General features: G+C 43.7%; 3 non-coding genes across 3 annotated transcripts; all 3 read right to left on the bottom strand.

Moving 5' to 3' along the window:
* Window positions 1-4,418: 4,418 nt before the first annotated feature.
* trnar-acg (transfer RNA arginine (anticodon ACG)) lies at window positions 4,419-4,491 on the bottom strand. The gene has a single exon. It is a non-coding gene; the product is annotated as a tRNA-Arg (tRNA).
* Window positions 4,492-8,645: 4,154 nt separating this feature from the next.
* trnar-acg (transfer RNA arginine (anticodon ACG)) lies at window positions 8,646-8,718 on the bottom strand. Its single transcript has one exon. It is a non-coding gene; the product is annotated as a tRNA-Arg (tRNA).
* Window positions 8,719-10,054: 1,336 nt separating this feature from the next.
* trnar-acg (transfer RNA arginine (anticodon ACG)) lies at window positions 10,055-10,127 on the bottom strand. The gene has a single exon. It is a non-coding gene; the product is annotated as a tRNA-Arg (tRNA).
* Window positions 10,128-15,828: the final 5,701 nt, after the last annotated feature.

Below are 15,828 nucleotides of genomic sequence, written 5' to 3'. Positions count from 1 at the left end.
CCAATGCCAAGACATGACCACCTATACAAGATTCTGACCAATGGCATGATGCTCAATTCAGAGGCTGCAAGTTGCTTCAAATTTGAAAGCGATTGGGCGGCCTGAATGGTGCTTTCACTCAAGTTGACGTTTTAGAAATCCTGTGATAAAGACACTAAGTCTTCAACATGGTAGAATCATTAAAAGATAAACGAGCCAGCCAGGAGTCGAACCTAGAATCTCCTGATCCGTAGTCAGACGCTTTATCCATTGCTCCACTGGCCCTGCCCAGCACACTGTCTGTATGATGTCTGTATACAATTACTTTTCGTTGTTCTGTCAATAAGAACTGAGAGTGGCAGAGAAGGCTGTCCACCCGGAAGTGGCTGGCTCAAAATGCTGCCGTGACCCGGAGTCGAACCGGGGTTGCTGCGGCCACAACGCAGAGTACTAACCTCTATACGATCACGGCTATGCTCTCTTTGCAGATTGCCTCGTGCTCTTGCGTTGTCGCCACTAAAATGTTACATTTGTAATGTTGGAAACACAAGCATGCCTTTCTCAGTAATTTGCAACCACAACTTTTGATGGCCACCTTTTTGTATCTACTCTAAATCACCCAGTGCCCTTAATCTGCATAAGATAGTATGCTTGCATCAAAATCCAAGAAACTATTGTATTCTAAGGTGCTGAGGCTTGAAATCCAAGATGGCTGTCAATTCCAAGCATGCTACCAATGTCTCTCGTATATCTTTTCAAAGTTACTACTCAAAAAGGCTTAAAAGGATTAGAAAAAATATTTGTGTCAAACACATTATGGTGAACATCATCAGGTTCATTTCAACTAGTTTTCCATGATATTTGAGTTTTTATGCTTTAGAAACCAATTGTGCACTTAAGGGGCTATCAGTCAACAAATGCATTGGATGAAACATGCATGTTTGCAGAAAAAACAAAACAATCCATGTAGCTTGAAGGCAAAAGCTTCTCAGCTATCCCTGTAACTCATCTTTTCTAGCCTCAGTAACAGCTTCTTTCGCTCTTCAAAGAGGGCCCTTATTAACAAGATAGTAAACAATCGAGGCAGTTTCTCAACTGCTAGGGACTAAAGACGGGGATAAAGGATGAGAAAGTAATTTAAGGACAGGACATGTTTGCTGCTGTTAAATTGCTTGGATTAAGAGATTATGGGTTGACAATCAATCCATCTTTCATCATTTCTGATAGGGGAATGCCAAAGTCTCTTTCAGCAGGGTGTAGCATTTCACTTAAGCTTTATATGTTGCAACCAAATGCTTTTTGCCCCCTATTTTCCCTCATGAAACCATAAACTATCATTACCATACCAGGAGTGGAACGCATGCCGCCAGGGTGAAAACTAGGAATCCTGACCGCTAGACCATATAGGAAAGGTGATGTATATGAGAGGCCCAATGCCAAGACATGACCACCTATACAAGATTCTGACCAATGGCATGATGCTCAATTCAGAGGCTGCAAGTTGCTTCAAATTTGAAAGCGATTGGGCGGCCTGAATGGTGCTTTCACTCAAGTTGACGTTTTAGAAATCCTGTGATAAAGACACTAAGTCTTCAACATGGTAGAATCATTCAAAGATAAACGAGCCAGCCAGGAGTCGAACCTAGAATCTCCTGATCCGTAGTCAGACTCGTTATCCATTGCGCCACTGACCCTGCCGAGCACGCTGTCTGTATGATGTCTGTATACAATTACTTTTCGTTGTTCTGTCAATAAGAACTGAGAGTGGCAGAGAAGGCTGTCCACCCGGAAGTGGCTGGCTCAAAATGCTGCCGTGACCCGGAGTCGAACCGGGGTTGCTGCGGCCACAACGCAGAGTACTAACCTCTATACGATCACGGCGATGCTCTCTTTGCAGATTGCCTCGGGCTGTTGCGTTGTCGCCACTAAAATGTTACATTTGTAATGTTGGAAACACAAGCATGCCTTTCTCAGTAATTTGCAACCACAACTTTTGATGGCCACCTTTTTGTATCTACTCTAAATCACCCAGTGCCCTTAATCTGCATAAGATAGTATGCTTGCATCAAAATCCAAGAAACTATTGTATTCTAAGGTGCTGAGGCTTGAAATCCAAGATGGCTGTCAATTCCAAGCATGCTACCAATGTCTCTCGTATATCTTTTCAAAGTTACTACTCAAAAAGGCTTAAAAGGATTAGAAAAAATATTTGTGTCAAACACATTATGGTGAACATCATCAGGTTCATTTCAACTAGTTTTCCATGATATTTGAGTTTTTATGCTTTAGAAACCAATTGTGCACTTAAGGGGCTATCAGTCAACAAATGCATTGGATGAAACATGCATGTTTGCAGAAAAAACAAAACAATCCATGTAGCTTGAAGGCAAAAGCTTCTCAGCTATCCCTGTAACTCATCTTTTCTAGCCTCAGTAACAGCTTCTTTCGCTCTTCAAAGAGGGCCCTTATTAACAAGATAGTAAACAATCGAGGCAGTTTCTCAACTGCTAGGGACTAAAGACGGGGATAAAGGATGAGAAAGTAATTTAAGGACAGGACATGTTTGCTGCTGCTAAATTGCTTGGATTAAGAGATTATGGGTTGACAATCAATCCATCTTTCATCATTTCTGATAGGGGAATGCCAAAGTCTCTTTCAGCAGGGTGTAGCATTTCACTTAAGCTTTATATGTTGCAACCAAATGCTTTTTGCCCCCTATTTTCCCTCATGAAACCATAAACTATCATTACCATACCAGGAGTGGAACGCATGCCGCCAGGGTGAAAACTAGGAATCCTGACCGCTAGACCATATAGGAAAGGTGATGTATATGAGAGGCCCAATGCCAAGACATGACCACCTATACAAGATTCTGACCAATGGCATGATGCTCAATTCAGAGGCTGCAAGTTGCTTCAAATTTGAAAGCGATTGGGCGGCCTGAATGGTGCTTTCACTCAAGTTGACGTTTTAGAAATCCTGTGATAAAGACACTAAGTCTTCAACATGGTAGAATCATTAAAAGATAAACGAGCCAGCCAGGAGTCGAACCTAGAATCTCCTGATCCGTAGTCAGACGCTTTATCCATTGCTCCACTGGCCCTGCCCAGCACACTGTCTGTATGATGTCTGTATACAATTACTTTTCGTTGTTCTGTCAATAAGAACTGAGAGTGGCAGAGAAGGCTGTCCACCCGGAAGTGGCTGGCTCAAAATGCTGCCGTGACCCGGAGTCGAACCGGGGTTGCTGCGGCCACAACGCAGAGTACTAACCTCTATACGATCACGGCTATGCTCTCTTTGCAGATTGCCTCGTGCTCTTGCGTTGTCGCCACTAAAATGTTACATTTGTAATGTTGGAAACACAAGCATGCCTTTCTCAGTAATTTGCAACCACAACTTTTGATGGCCACCTTTTTGTATCTACTCTAAATCACCCAGTGCCCTTAATCTGCATAAGATAGTATGCTTGCATCAAAATCCAAGAAACTATTGTATTCTAAGGTGCTGAGGCTTGAAATCCAAGATGGCTGTCAATTCCAAGCATGCTACCAATGTCTCTCGTATATCTTTTCAAAGTTACTACTCAAAAAGGCTTAAAAGGATTAGAAAAAATATTTGTGTCAAACACATTATGGTGAACATCATCAGGTTCATTTCAACTAGTTTTCCATGATATTTGAGTTTTTATGCTTTAGAAACCAATTGTGCACTTAAGGGGCTATCAGTCAACAAATGCATTGGATGAAACATGCATGTTTGCAGAAAAAACAAAACAATCCATGTAGCTTGAAGGCAAAAGCTTCTCAGCTATCCCTGTAACTCATCTTTTCTAGCCTCAGTAACAGCTTCTTTCGCTCTTCAAAGAGGGCCCTTATTAACAAGATAGTAAACAATCGAGGCAGTTTCTCAACTGCTAGGGACTAAAGACGGGGATAAAGGATGAGAAAGTAATTTAAGGACAGGACATGTTTGCTGCTGCTAAATTGCTTGGATTAAGAGATTATGGGTTGACAATCAATACATCTTTCATCATTTCTGATAGGGGAATGCCAAAGTCTCTTTCAGCAGGGTGTAGCATTTCGCTTAAGCTTTATATGTTGCAACCAAATGCTTTTTGCCCCCTATTTTCCCTCATGAAACCATAAACTATCATTACCATACCAGGAGTGGAACGCATGCCGCCAGGGTGAAAACTAGGAATCCTGACCGCTAGACCATATAGGAAAGGTGATGTATATGAGAGGCCCAATGCCAAGACATGACCACCTATACAAGATTCTGACCAATGGCATGATGCTCAATTCAGAGGCTGCAAGTTGCTTCAAATTTGAAAGCGATTGGGCGGCCTGAATGGTGCTTTCACTCAAGTTGACGTTTTAGAAATCCTGTGATAAAGACACTAAGTCTTCAACATGGTAGAATCATTAAAAGATAAACGAGCCAGCCAGGAGTCGAACCTAGAATCTCCTGATCCGTAGTCAGACGCGTTATCCATTGCGCCACTGACCCTGCCGAGCACGCTGTCTGTATGATGTCTGTATACAATTACTTTTCGTTGTTCTGTCAATAAGAACTGAGAGTGGCAGAGAAGGCTGTCCACCCGGAAGTGGCTGGCTCAAAATGCTGCCGTGACCCGGAGTCGAACCGGGGTTGCTGCGGCCACAACGCAGAGTACTAACCTCTATACGATCACGGCGATGCTCTCTTTGCAGATTGCCTCGGGCTGTTGCGTTGTCGCCACTAAAATGTTACATTTGTAATGTTGGAAACACAAGCATGCCTTTCTCAGTAATTTGCAACCACAACTTTTGATGGCCACCTTTTTGTATCTACTCTAAATCACCCAGTGCCCTTAATCTGCATAAGATAGTATGCTTGCATCAAAATCCAAGAAACTATTGTATTCTAAGGTGCTGAGGCTTGAAATCCAAGATGGCTGTCAATTCCAAGCATGCTACCAATGTCTCTCGTATATCTTTTCAAAGTTACTACTCAAAAAGGCTTAAAAGGATTAGAAAAAATATTTGTGTCAAACACATTATGGTGAACATCATCAGGTTCATTTCAACTAGTTTTCCATGATATTTGAGTTTTTATGCTTTAGAAACCAATTGTGCACTTAAGGGGCTATCAGTCAACAAATGCATTGGATGAAACATGCATGTTTGCAGAAAAAACAAAACAATCCATGTAGCTTGAAGGCAAAAGCTTCTCAGCTATCCCTGTAACTCATCTTTTCTAGCCTCAGTAACAGCTTCTTTCGCTCTTCAAAGAGGGCCCTTATTAACAAGATAGTAAACAATCGAGGCAGTTTCTCAACTGCTAGGGACTAAAGACGGGGATAAAGGATGAGAAAGTAATTTAAGGACAGGACATGTTTGCTGCTGTTAAATTGCTTGGATTAAGAGATTATGGGTTGACAATCAATCCATCTTTCATCATTTCTGATAGGGGAATGCCAAAGTCTCTTTCAGCAGGGTGTAGCATTTCACTTAAGCTTTATATGTTGCAACCAAATGCTTTTTGCCCCCTATTTTCCCTCATGAAACCATAAACTATCATTACCATACCAGGAGTGGAACGCATGCCGCCAGGGTGAAAACTAGGAATCCTGACCGCTAGACCATATAGGAAAGGTGATGTATATGAGAGGCCCAATGCCAAGACATGACCACCTATACAAGATTCTGACCAATGGCATGATGCTCAATTCAGAGGCTGCAAGTTGCTTCAAATTTGAAAGCGATTGGGCGGCCTGAATGGTGCTTTCACTCAAGTTGACGTTTTAGAAATCCTGTGATAAAGACACTAAGTCTTCAACATGGTAGAATCATTCAAAGATAAACGAGCCAGCCAGGAGTCGAACCTAGAATCTCCTGATCCGTAGTCAGACTCGTTATCCATTGCGCCACTGACCCTGCCGAGCACGCTGTCTGTATGATGTCTGTATACAATTACTTTTCGTTGTTCTGTCAATAAGAACTGAGAGTGGCAGAGAAGGCTGTCCACCCGGAAGTGGCTGGCTCAAAATGCTGCCGTGACCCGGAGTCGAACCGGGGTTGCTGCGGCCACAACGCAGAGTACTAACCTCTATACGATCACGGCGATGCTCTCTTTGCAGATTGCCTCGGGCTGTTGCGTTGTCGCCACTAAAATGTTACATTTGTAATGTTGGAAACACAAGCATGCCTTTCTCAGTAATTTGCAACCACAACTTTTGATGGCCACCTTTTTGTATCTACTCTAAATCACCCAGTGCCCTTAATCTGCATAAGATAGTATGCTTGCATCAAAATCCAAGAAACTATTGTATTCTAAGGTGCTGAGGCTTGAAATCCAAGATGGCTGTCAATTCCAAGCATGCTACCAATGTCTCTCGTATATCTTTTCAAAGTTACTACTCAAAAAGGCTTAAAAGGATTAGAAAAAATATTTGTGTCAAACACATTATGGTGAACATCATCAGGTTCATTTCAACTAGTTTTCCATGATATTTGAGTTTTTATGCTTTAGAAACCAATTGTGCACTTAAGGGGCTATCAGTCAACAAATGCATTGGATGAAACATGCATGTTTGCAGAAAAAACAAAACAATCCATGTAGCTTGAAGGCAAAAGCTTCTCAGCTATCCCTGTAACTCATCTTTTCTAGCCTCAGTAACAGCTTCTTTCGCTCTTCAAAGAGGGCCCTTATTAACAAGATAGTAAACAATCGAGGCAGTTTCTCAACTGCTAGGGACTAAAGACGGGGATAAAGGATGAGAAAGTAATTTAAGGACAGGACATGTTTGCTGCTGCTAAATTGCTTGGATTAAGAGATTATGGGTTGACAATCAATCCATCTTTCATCATTTCTGATAGGGGAATGCCAAAGTCTCTTTCAGCAGGGTGTAGCATTTCACTTAAGCTTTATATGTTGCAACCAAATGCTTTTTGCCCCCTATTTTCCCTCATGAAACCATAAACTATCATTACCATACCAGGAGTGGAACGCATGCCGCCAGGGTGAAAACTAGGAATCCTGACCGCTAGACCATATAGGAAAGGTGATGTATATGAGAGGCCCAATGCCAAGACATGACCACCTATACAAGATTCTGACCAATGGCATGATGCTCAATTCAGAGGCTGCAAGTTGCTTCAAATTTGAAAGCGATTGGGCGGCCTGAATGGTGCTTTCACTCAAGTTGACGTTTTAGAAATCCTGTGATAAAGACACTAAGTCTTCAACATGGTAGAATCATTAAAAGATAAACGAGCCAGCCAGGAGGCGAACCTAGAATCTCCTGATCCGTAGTCAGACGCTTTATCCATTGCTCCACTGGCCCTGCCCAGCACACTGTCTGTATGATGTCTGTATACAATTACTTTTCGTTGTTCTGTCAATAAGAACTGAGAGTGGCAGAGAAGGCTGTCCACCCGGAAGTGGCTGGCTCAAAATGCTGCCGTGACCCGGAGTCGAACCGGGGTTGCTGCGGCCACAACGCAGAGTACTAACCTCTATACGATCACGGCTATGCTCTCTTTGCAGATTGCCTCGTGCTCTTGCGTTGTCGCCACTAAAATGTTACATTTGTAATGTTGGAAACACAAGCATGCCTTTCTCAGTAATTTGCAACCACAACTTTTGATGGCCACCTTTTTGTATCTACTCTAAATCACCCAGTGCCCTTAATCTGCATAAGATAGTATGCTTGCATCAAAATCCAAGAAACTATTGTATTCTAAGGTGCTGAGGCTTGAAATCCAAGATGGCTGTCAATTCCAAGCATGCTACCAATGTCTCTCGTATATCTTTTCAAAGTTACTACTCAAAAAGGCTTAAAAGGATTAGAAAAAATATTTGTGTCAAACACATTATGGTGAACATCATCAGGTTCATTTCAACTAGTTTTCCATGATATTTGAGTTTTTATGCTTTAGAAACCAATTGTGCACTTAAGGGGCTATCAGTCAACAAATGCATTGGATGAAACATGCATGTTTGCAGAAAAAACAAAACAATCCATGTAGCTTGAAGGCAAAAGCTTCTCAGCTATCCCTGTAACTCATCTTTTCTAGCCTCAGTAACAGCTTCTTTCGCTCTTCAAAGAGGGCCCTTATTAACAAGATAGTAAACAATCGAGGCAGTTTCTCAACTGCTAGGGACTAAAGACGGGGATAAAGGATGAGAAAGTAATTTAAGGACAGGACATGTTTGCTGCTGCTAAATTGCTTGGATTAAGAGATTATGGGTTGACAATCAATACATCTTTCATCATTTCTGATAGGGGAATGCCAAAGTCTCTTTCAGCAGGGTGTAGCATTTCGCTTAAGCTTTATATGTTGCAACCAAATGCTTTTTGCCCCCTATTTTCCCTCATGAAACCATAAACTATCATTACCATACCAGGAGTGGAACGCATGCCGCCAGGGTGAAAACTAGGAATCCTGACCGCTAGACCATATAGGAAAGGTGATGTATATGAGAGGCCCAATGCCAAGACATGACCACCTATACAAGATTCTGACCAATGGCATGATGCTCAATTCAGAGGCTGCAAGTTGCTTCAAATTTGAAAGCGATTGGGCGGCCTGAATGGTGCTTTCACTCAAGTTGACGTTTTAGAAATCCTGTGATAAAGACACTAAGTCTTCAACATGGTAGAATCATTAAAAGATAAACGAGCCAGCCAGGAGTCGAACCTAGAATCTCCTGATCCGTAGTCAGACGCGTTATCCATTGCGCCACTGGCCCTGCCGAGAACGCTGTCTGTATGATGTCTGTATACAATTACTTTTCGTTGTTCTGTCAATAAGAACTGAGAGTGGCAGAGAAGGCTGTCCACCCGGAAGTGGCTGGCTCAAAATGCTGCCGTGACCCGGAGTCGAACCGGGGTTGCTGCGGCCACAACGCAGAGTACTAACCTCTATACGATCACGGCTATGCTCTCTTTGCAGATTGCCTCGTGCTCTTGCGTTGTTGCCACTAAAATGTTACATTTGTAATGTTGGAAACACAAGCATGCCTTTCTCAGTAATTTGCAACCACAACTTTTGATGGCCACCTTTTTGTATCTACTCTAAATCACCCAGTGCCCTTAATCTGCATAAGATAGTATGCTTGCATCAAAATCCAAGAAACTATTGTATTCTAAGGTGCTGAGGCTTGAAATCCAAGATGGCTGTCAATTCCAAGCATGCTACCAATGTCTCTCGTATATCTTTTCAAAGTTACTACTCAAAAAGGCTTAAAAGGATTAGAAAAAATATTTGTGTCAAACACATTATGGTGAACATCATCAGGTTCATTTCAACTAGTTTTCCATGATATTTGAGTTTTTATGCTTTAGAAACCAATTGTGCACTTAAGGGGCTATCAGTCAACAAATGCATTGGATGAAACATGCATGTTTGCAGAAAAAACAAAACAATCCATGTAGCTTGAAGGCAAAAGCTTCTCAGCTATCCCTGTAACTCATCTTTTCTAGCCTCAGTAACAGCTTCTTTCGCTCTTCAAAGAGGGCCCTTATTAACAAGATAGTAAACAATCGAGGCAGTTTCTCAACTGCTAGGGACTAAAGACGGGGATAAAGGATGAGAAAGTAATTTAAGGACAGGACATGTTTGCTGCTGCTAAATTGCTTGGATTAAGAGATTATGGGTTGACAATCAATCCATCTTTCATCATTTCTGATAGGGGAATGCCAAAGTCTCTTTCAGCAGGGTGTAGCATTTCACTTAAGCTTTATATGTTGCAACCAAATGCTTTTTGCCCCCTATTTTCCCTCATGAAACCATAAACTATCATTACCATACCAGGAGTGGAACGCATGCCGCCAGGGTGAAAACTAGGAATCCTGACCGCTAGACCATATAGGAAAGGTGATGTATATGAGAGGCCCAATGCCAAGACATGACCACCTATACAAGATTCTGACCAATGGCATGATGCTCAATTCAGAGGCTGCAAGTTGCTTCAAATTTGAAAGCGATTGGGCGGCCTGAATGGTGCTTTCACTCAAGTTGACGTTTTAGAAATCCTGTGATAAAGACACTAAGTCTTCAACATGGTAGAATCATTAAAAGATAAACGAGCCAGCCAGGAGTCGAACCTAGAATCTCCCGATCCGTAGTCAGACGCGTTATCCATTGCGCCACTGGCCCTGCCGAGCACGCTGTCTGTATGATGTCTGTATACAATTACTTTTCGTTGTTCTGTCAATAAGAACTGAGAGTGGCAGAGAAGGCTGTCCACCCGGAAGTGGCTGGCTCAAAATGCTGCCGTGACCCGGAGTCGAACCGGGGTTGCTGCGGCCACAACGCAGAGTACTAACCTCTATACGATCACGGCGATGCTCTCTTTGCAGATTGCCTCGTGCTCTTGCGTTGTCGCCACTAAAATGTTACATTTGTAATGTTGGAAACACAAGCATGCCTTTCTCAGTAATTTGCAACCACAACTTTTGATGGCCACCTTTTTGTATCTACTCTAAATCACCCAGTGCCCTTAATCTGCATAAGATAGTATGCTTGCATCAAAATCCAAGAAACTATTGTATTCTAAGGTGCTGAGGCTTGAAATCCAAGATGGCTGTCAATTCCAAGCATGCTACCAATGTCTCTCGTATATCTTTTCAAAGTTACTACTCAAAAAGGCTTAAAAGGATTAGAAAAAATATTTGTGTCAAACACATTATGGTGAACATCATCAGGTTCATTTCAACTAGTTTTCCATGATATTTGAGTTTTTATGCTTTAGAAACCAATTGTGCACTTAAGGGGCTATCAGTCAACAAATGCATTGGATGAAACATGCATGTTTGCAGAAAAAACAAAACAATCCATGTAACTTGAAGGCAAAAGCTTCTCAGCTATCCCTGTAACTCATCTTTTCTAGCCTCAGTAACAGCTTCTTTCGCTCTTCAAAGAGGGCCCTTATTAACAAGATAGTAAACAATCGAGGCAGTTTCTCAACTGCTAGGGACTAAAGACGGGGATAAAGGATGAGAAAGTAATTTAAGGACAGGACATGTTTGCTGCTGCTAAATTGCTTGGATTAAGAGATTATGGGTTGACAATCAATCCATCTTTCATCATTTCTGATAGGGGAATGCCAAAGTCTCTTTCAGCAGGGTGTAGCATTTCACTTAAGCTTTATATGTTGCAACCAAATGCTTTTTGCCCCCTATTTTCCCTCATGAAACCATAAACTATCATTACCATACCAGGAGTGGAACGCATGCCGCCAGGGTGAAAACTAGGAATCCTGACCGCTAGACCATATAGGAAAGGTGATGTATATGAGAGGCCCAATGCCAAGACATGACCACCTATACAAGATTCTGACCAATGGCATGATGCTCAATTCAGAGGCTGCAAGTTGCTTCAAATTTGAAAGCGATTGGGCGGCCTGAATTGTGCTTTCACTCAAGTTGACGTTTTAGAAATCCTGTGATAAAGACACTAAGTCTTCAACATGGTAGAATCATTAAAAGATAAACAAGCCCGCACGGAGTCGAGCCTAGAATCTCCTGATCCGTAGTCAGACGCGTTATCCATTGCGCCACTGGCCCTGCCAATCAAGCTGTCTGTATGATGTCTGTATAAAATTACTTTTCGTTGTTCTGTCAATAAGAACTGAGAGTGGCAGAGAAGGCTGTCCACCCGGAAGTGGCTGGCTCAAAATGCTGCCGTGACCCGGAGTCGCTGCGGCCACAACGCAGAGTACTAACCTCTATACGATCACGGCGATGCTCTCTTTGCAGATTGCCTCGTGCTCTTGCGTTGTCGCCACTAAAATGTTACATTTGTAATGTTGGAAACACAAGCATGCCTTTCTCAGCAATTTGCAACCACAACTTTTGATGGCCACCTTTTTGTATCTACTCTAAATCACCCAGTGCCCTTAATCTGCATAAGATAGTATGCTTGCATCAAAATCCAAGAAACTATTGTATTCTAAGGTGCTGAGGCTTGAAATCCAAGATGGCTGTCAATTCCAAGCATGCTACCAATGTCTCTCGTATATCTTTTCAAAGTTACTACTCAAAAAGGCTTAAAAGGATTAGAAAAAATATTTGTGTCAAACACATTATGGTGAACATCATCAGGTTCATTTCAACTAGTTTTCCATGATATTTGAGTTTTTATGCTTTAGAAACCAATTGTGCACTTAAGGGGCTATCAGTCAACAAATGCATTGGATGAAACATGCATGTTTGCAGAAAAAACAAAACAATCCATGTAGCTTGAAGGCAAAAGCTTCTCAGCTATCCCTGTAACTCATCTTTTCTAGCCTCAGTAACAGCTTCTTTCGCTCTTCAAAGAGGGCCCTTATTAACAAGATAATAAACAATCGAGGCAGTTTCTCGGAAGATTAAGGAATCTGCATAAGATAGTATGAACCTAGAATCTCCTAATGTATCGGTAATGTATATCTCTTTTTCTGTTTTATGTTAGAGAATCTTTTTTGATACAAATATTTAAAAGTCATGACGTACTAAAATTGCATACACCTGTATACAATTAGCCCAGACATGGCCTGAGGTGTCTATGCAGTGACTTTTTTCCTGTGCTGGCTGGTTCTGTTCATTCCATTACTTTACATGGGTCCTTCTTTGCAGGCCCTTGAAAAATTTTACAATTTAAAAAAATTCCATTTTCCCCCCACAAAAGAAACATTTTAAGTTTTTTTTTCTTTTTTGAAAGTCATAATTTCAATTTACATTTCCCCATTTTTAAATATTCTATTTTACAAAAGCTCCCAGAGAACCATGTGTCCAAAGTGTCTCATGTAAACCCTATAAAGCATACGAACGGTCCTCGGAGGAGACCGGGGGTGGGAAGGGGTGGGGGCGTTATGGATGATACAGTTTTGATCTCAATATTCCTTCAAATATTATATTTCAATGTTTTTGATTTTATATTGAAATTCTTAAACCCAAAACACTCCCAGACTGGCAGGAGAGGGCATCTGGCTTAGCGTTCTTAGTGCCCCCACAGTATGATAAAGTGAAATCAAACCGGGTGAAGAACAGTCCTCATCTGGCTTGGTGCAAATTATGTCGCTTGGCCTGCTGTATGTAAGCCAAGTTCTTGTGGTCCATCCAGACCAGGAAGGGGTGTTTTGCCCCCTCCATCCAGTGCCTCCACTCCTCGAGTGCAAGTTTGACTGCCAGTAATTCACGGTCGTCCACATCATAGTTGCTTACTGCCAGGGACAGATGGCAAGAGAAGTAGGAGCAGGGATGCAGTTTTGTGCCCTCTCCTTATCGCTGGGACAGTAAATGGAAGCTCTGCATCAGGGAGCCGAAGAAGAGGAGCCGTGATTAGATGGTGCTTTAGTTCTAGCTTTAGTTTAGTTTAGCGAACGCCTGCTGGGCTTTGGTGGACCAGCAGACCTGACCAGACGCCTTCCTGGTCAACGCGTTCAGTGGGGCTGCAACCATGCTAAAGTTCTTCATGAACCTGCGGTAAAAGGAAGCATTGGACCATACGCACCGAGGTGCGCATAACTTTGCAGTGTCCATGCATAACGCATTGCGGGACATGACAAATCCCAAAAAGGAGATGGTTTGCGCAGGGAATGTGGACTTCTCCAGCTTGACCAAGAGGTGGTTCTGGAGCAGGAGCTGGAGGACCCACCTAACATAGACAACAAGTTCGTCTGCTGTTGTAGATCAAAATGTCGTCTAAGTAGATGATCACGTAACTGTCCAGGGCTTCCCTTAAGGGAAGGTCTTAAGACCTCATTGTTGTACCGTTGGAAGACGGAGGGTGTGTTCATCAATCCAAATGGCATGACGAGGTATTCATAGTGCTCAAAGCGGGTGATGAATGCTGTATTCCACTTGTCTCCCTCTCGGATTCTCACCAAGTTATAGGCACTGCACCGGTCCAGATTAGTAAAAACAGAGGCCTGCTGCAGTGTCTCGAATGTTGACGTCACAAGGGGCAATGGATAGTGGTCCTTGATGGTTATTTTGTTAAGGCTCCGGTAGTCTATACAGCGGTGTAGCACACCGTCTTTCTTCCCAACAAAGAAAAACACCGTGCCAGCAAGGGAAGTAGATGGCCAGATGAATCCTAGGGCTAAGACTTCCTGTATGCATTCATCCATTGCCTGACATTCAGGCCCCGAAATTGAGAATAAGCGGTCTCTAGGGGGACTGGCGCCCAGTAGGAGGTTTATGACCATGTCATATGGCCAGTGGGGAGGCAATAGTTGGGCCTTCTGTGTGCTAAATGCTTCCCCAAGGTTCCAGTACTCCTGGGGGACTCGGGATAGGTCCGGAGCGCTGGGATAATGACCGGACCCAGACCGAGGCTTGGGTAGCTGCAAACAGTAGGTCCAACATGTCAAACCCCAAGACAGCACTGACTGGCTCATGGGGATTATGTCACTGAAGCCAGGGGTACCCCAAAATCAGTTGCAAGTCAGGAGTATGGATAATAAACAGCACAATCTGTTCAGTGTGTGGGCCGACTCGCAACACGACTGGACGAGTCTGATAGCTAACAAACCCAGGCTCAAGGGACTGACCATCGATGGCAGTAATGCGTAGGGGTTCGTCCAGTGGGACCAGAGGCAGTGCTAACTTGTTGGCTATCCCAGCATCAAGAAAGTTCCCCACTGCTCCGGAGTCCACAAATGACTGGTGATGCATTTCAGACATTCCCCAAGCAATTGTGGTACTGAGGAACAACCCTTGAGCTCGGGGAAGACTGGTTGAGTCTGTCAGCGGTCCTCCCTCCCCTGATGGACATTGTCTTTTTCCCTGGAGCTAAGGAGAAGCGGGGCAAAGATGACCTGTGCTTCTGCAGTACAGACACCTCCCTTCCCACATCCGAGCGTTGCGCTCACTTCGAGAAAGGTGGGTGTGTCCGAGCTGCATTGGCTGGGTTCCGGACTCCTCCTGCTTGCAGGCACATAAACAGGGCTAAAGGTCTGCTGAGCTCCGTGAGAGCCTCAACTGACATCTGGTCCCTGTGCTCTGCGCCTCTCCCATACGTGATCATCAAGTCGCAACACCAGATCGATCAGGTTGTCGAGAGAGGCGGGAGTATCTCGGTGGGCCAGTTCATCTTTAAGCTCCTCGCTGAGGCCCTGATGGAAAGTGGCCATCAGCGGTGTGGGATTCCACCCGCTCTCAGCTGCCATAGTGCGGAATTCGATGGTATAATCAGCCACCGCTCTTTTTTCATGATGTATATTAAGGAGACGGGAGACCGTCTCCCCTCCAGTGACTGGATGGTCAAAAGTCCACTTGAGTACTCCCAGACCAGGGTGGCCCATGCCAAGGCCTGCCCAGTCAGAAGGGAGATAAGGTACGCCACCTTCACTCGCTCTGTGGGGAAGTGAGAGGGCTGCTGCTCAAAAGCCAGTGAACATCGGAGGAGGAACCCCCTACAATCTCCTGCCTCACTGGCATAGCGTTTGGGAGCAGGGAGCAACAGGTCAGCAACGCTCCAACAGCACCGGTTGCCTCCTCACTCCGGGCAGCCAAAGCCACAAGCGTTTGTATAGCATCAGGGCTACCCTGTGCCAAGAGGTCTGTCAGGCCCAGTAACTGAGATATAATCTGTTACGGGGCCTGCTCATGTTGACCAGTGGTCACACTCGGATTAGCCAGAGCCACCTTTACCTGTTCTAAGACTAACTGCTGTGCTGGGTCTTTCTGTAATGGGGCTCCAACCCAGATCTGATAGGTGACAATACCAACAGTCTATTGGGTAAGCCACCACACTTTAATGATGGGGAGTCTGTGTGCAAAACAGTTAGAACAGGTAAAATGAGAGGAGTAAAAAAAAACAAAGGCAGGGAGTTGAACCGCCGCCACGTTACTGCAAGGGAAACGAACGCTCT

Source organism: Electrophorus electricus, chromosome 26 (genome assembly GCF_041902795.1).
Source record: "Electrophorus electricus isolate QZ-2024a chromosome 26, ASM4190279v1, whole genome shotgun sequence".
NCBI lineage: Eukaryota > Metazoa > Chordata > Actinopteri > Gymnotiformes > Gymnotidae > Electrophorus > Electrophorus electricus.
This window is presented reverse-complemented; position numbering and strand designations above follow the sequence as displayed.